This window comes from Suncus etruscus, chromosome X, assembly GCF_024139225.1.
Source record: "Suncus etruscus isolate mSunEtr1 chromosome X, mSunEtr1.pri.cur, whole genome shotgun sequence".
NCBI classification, from domain to species: Eukaryota; Metazoa; Chordata; class Mammalia; order Eulipotyphla; family Soricidae; genus Suncus; species Suncus etruscus.
Genome location: NC_064868.1, coordinates 7,104,998 through 7,109,026, shown reverse-complemented (window position 1 = coordinate 7,109,026; position 4,029 = coordinate 7,104,998). Strand labels below are relative to the sequence as shown.

Below are 4,029 nucleotides of genomic sequence, written 5' to 3'. Positions count from 1 at the left end.
AAACTCACTTCCCCAAATCCTCTATTTTCCCTGAATCACTTTGCCCTAAACACATGCACATAAAATTGCAGCATTATCTCCCAAACTAGAGACCTGGTATCATCCTTTTTTTGTTCTGTCCTCTCCTTGTGTGTGATGCTTGATAGGTCATACAGTCTTAGCCATCAAAATTTTCTTACCTCCTCATTTCTGTCCCTTTTTCCTTTATGGCAATCTGTGCTGTACTAAGACAGTGAATAAAATCAGAGTATAAAAGGAGCCACTAGTTCTGTCCCCAATCTTCAGTTTGTTTCTTTGGGGCCAACTCCAGTTCTGGAAAGTTTGTTGACTTCATTCCTGCCCTTTGGCTTGGAAAGACCTAATTTTTGTTCCCCGGATTCCCTCAAAGTATTTGCTGCTCCCTAGTGTTAGACATATCCTTAGAATTGTCCCACTCTCGGTAAGATTCTGAACCCGTTAGGATTCAATGCAGTTGTGAATTACTGAAATCTAAAATAACTGCGACTTAAACAACAGAGTAGCATATTAATTTATCTTTTTTTTTTAATTTCTGAAGGATGGGGCTGCAGCGATAGTGCAGTGGGTAGGATGTTTGCCTTGCACATTACCAATCAGGGTTCTATCCCCAGCACCACATCTGGTTCCCTGAGCCCACTAGGAGTGGTCCCAGAGCACAGATGGGTGTGGCCCCAAAACAAAATGTCTGAAGGAAATCAGTCCTGGGCTGGTGCAGCCCGACATAGTGTCTCAGTTTTTGTTATTCTGAAGGAGCCTTAATTAAGTCACAGGGGTCAAAATTCACTTGGGGCATTTGGCTCAAAATTAGAATTCTCCTGAGCATAGTTCTTTAACAACTTCGTTGAATTTTAGTACTCATAAACTTGTGAACCTGTGCCCTAGAAATTTCCCTTCCATTATGCAGTAACCTAGAAACTACAAGGTCTTCAAATATGAGAGGCTATGTAAATATAAGAAGCAGAAACTATGATTCTGGAAGACTTCTGAGGTATCTTGGTTTTTTACTTTTGAGTTGCCCTGGCAGAGTAGATAGAAGCACAAGCTTTACTGTCATCATCACACCACCACCATAACCTGGCTCAAAATTCTCAAAAAATTTTTTCAGCTCAAATTATTTAATATAGTTTTGTTTTGTAGGTTAAAGTTTTTTTAATATACTATTTACAGTCGTGCATGGGGCGCGAAAAATGTTTTCTTCTTCCCACAAACTCCCAATATTTTCTATAATCTGCAGGAAATTTTCGAAACAGCAATACATATGATTTACTTGAAGAACTGCGCCATTCCTGTGCCACTGTTTCAAAAGTATTCAGGATCACTAAAGGGAAGAAGACATTGAAATACTCTACAGTGTTTTGAAATCGCACTGGCACGGGTTTGGTGATGGCTTGGCACAAGCTGGCAGGAGGCCCATACTGGCTAAAATTCACGAACATTTCATGCTTCCACTTGAGGACCTCTTTAACAAAGTCATCTGTGATGGATTGCGAGGACAGAAGTACGCTGACTGGGGAGTCTGTGGACTGAACCCGCGTCTCAGCACAGAGAGGCCTAAACGGGGGTCTGGAGACCACAGAGGGTGCTGAAGAGAAAAGAACACTGCACAGACCCTTCACCTCGGCCGGAGTCTTCAGGAGGGGTTCAAGGGGAGGAGGGGGCGGTAGGAGGACTTTCTGAGCAGGCGGCACTCCACTGGGCTTGCTTTTTGCTGAAGATGGGGTTGTAGAGCTACTTTCCAAAGGCCTGGACAGATTAGCCAGCCGTGAACTGCTACTGGAGCTGAAGACCTTGGTGGTGGAGGGTCTGGTTCTCAGCTGAGTGGGTGGCAAGACAGGCTTGCGGAACACTTCAATGTCCATGTGCTTGGAGCAGAAGTCGCCCTGGTTCTGGGCAGTTTCTACACAGTCCTTATGCTTTCACGTGTTGCTCATCAGAGGCTCCAACTGAGGTGGCGCTGGGGATGTGCTGGCCTGCACTGCAGTGCCCTCCCTCTGAGCAATGTCTGATCCTTGCATGTGGTCAGATTCCATTTGGGAACATAAGTCCATGTCATGGGGATCGTGCTGAGTTAGAAACAGAGCCTCATCTTCTAGGTCGCTGTCAGAATCAGGTCGCTGTCAGAATCAGGTCGCTGTCAGAATCCTTGGGGGCGGCTACTTGCTGTGCCTTTAGAATGCTGTTAGGCCCCACAGGGGTCTCTGAGGCAGGATTGGCCGGCCAATCTGCTGGTCTTAGTCCTCCCTCCATCCTGTCAGAGCTGCTCAAGCCCCAAAGATAAAATCCATCACTACCTAATGTACTGGCTGTCTTTCACTGGGTCTTCTTCAGAGGCCACAGTGCTCAGAGTAAAAACATCCGTTCCTCCCCTACAGTCATACTGAGCTGGTTCTGAGCCTGAAGTTGCAGAACTCTGTGCTGCAGGTGGCCCTGCCTCCCTGCCCTTTGTCCCTTCACTATGGATGAGGCCTGGTCGCTTCCTCGGTGTACTGGCCCCCACCTGCCTTCGCATGCACGGCTCTTGCATGGCTAGCAATTTCTTGTTATTTCTGATTGAGTGAGTCTGGGGAGTGATTACTTTAGTATTTTTCTGGATATCAACTCCTCCCGCCATCTGGCCATAGTTACGTAACAGCTTGACTTTGGCTGAGACAGAGTCATGGCCTTGCGAGGGGGCTTCTTCAGGCCCAGTTTCTCCACCGTTGATGTGGGCTTAGGATGCTGATGGTGTTTCTTTTCTAGCACGACAGCAGGACTAGTCCGACAACGTATGTAATTACTTTTATTCGGCCCCTTCTTAGTCTCTGATTTCATCTTAGAGCTCTTAGAAGCTGGGCCCTTCCGGACGGACTTAGACGAAGTGCCAGGCTTTGAAAGCACCTTCTTCAGGGCAGTGGCTCTTGAATCAGTGGAAGTGGAAGGTGCTGGCTTGGCTCTTTTCACTACTTTTGCTTTCAGATCCACCTCCTGGGAAATATCCATTGGGTCCTATTTTCTGGCTGCTTTGGAAGGCTTTAAGGAATTTCTAGCACTGGATTTTTTTTTAAAATATGGAACGCTTCACGAATTTGCGTGTCATCCTTGCGCAGGGGCCATGCTAATCTTCTCTGTATCGTTCCAATTTTAGTATATGTGCTGCCGAAGCGAGCACTAGCACTGGATTTTTCTGATCGTTTTCTCTTGCTTTTCTTAATGCCAATTTCATACACTTCCTCAACAGAGATTCTGCTGCTACTACTCTGTGGTAGTGCCTGCTCCTTAAAGTCCTCTGATGCTTTGGAAATGGCCCCTTCAGATGCATCCTCTGCATCCTGAACCTGCTCATTTGTGACTTCCACTCCATGGGACGGAGAGGAACTTTCTTCCCCCTCTGGATCAGAATTCTTATCTGCTTGATCTTGCCAAACTGAAAATATGTCATATTGGGTTTCAAACTAAAAAACCTGAGTGTCTGAGTCCTCGAACTGCAGAAGACACTCGGCCTCTTCTTCCTCTACTGCTTTACTTTCCATGCTTGTGGCAGCTATTGGAGTTGGGCATCCTGGCTCCTGCTCCTCCAAGGCCACATTCGTTTGTTCCAAACGCTTCTCAGATCTCGGGGCCATTTCCTCCCCCTCCTCTTCATCAGAATCGGAAATTATAATAATCTGACTCTCACCGGCATCCCTGCCACTACTCTGCTTAGCCATGAAACATCTTTGCTCCTCTCTGACTTTCCTCTGGAGCTGGCACAAACTTTGTGGAGAAGAGTCTGAAGGAAATGTGATCGCATTGACTTGCACCAGTAAAGATAAGTTGTGGATATCTCGGTCTACCTGAGAATCTGATAGAGCGTCAACCTTTGGAGTGAGGCTGAAGGGCTGGTCTTGCAAGTCCATAGAACGCCCTTGCTGATCTTGCTAGTGACCACCTCTTGGGCATCAAGGCTACTCACAGGGTCTTCTAAAGCAGAGGTCTTCCTCATAAAACTAGTCATTTCTATAAGTGAGACCAAATCTTTATTATCATCACCAT

General features: G+C 46.4%; 1 non-coding gene across 1 annotated transcript; it reads right to left on the bottom strand.

Moving 5' to 3' along the window:
- Nucleotides 1–3,059: 3,059 nt before the first annotated feature.
- On the bottom strand, nt 3,060–3,166 carry LOC126000107 (U6 spliceosomal RNA). Its single transcript, XR_007492473.1, has one exon. It is a non-coding gene; the product is annotated as a U6 spliceosomal RNA (small nuclear RNA).
- Nucleotides 3,167–4,029: the final 863 nt, after the last annotated feature.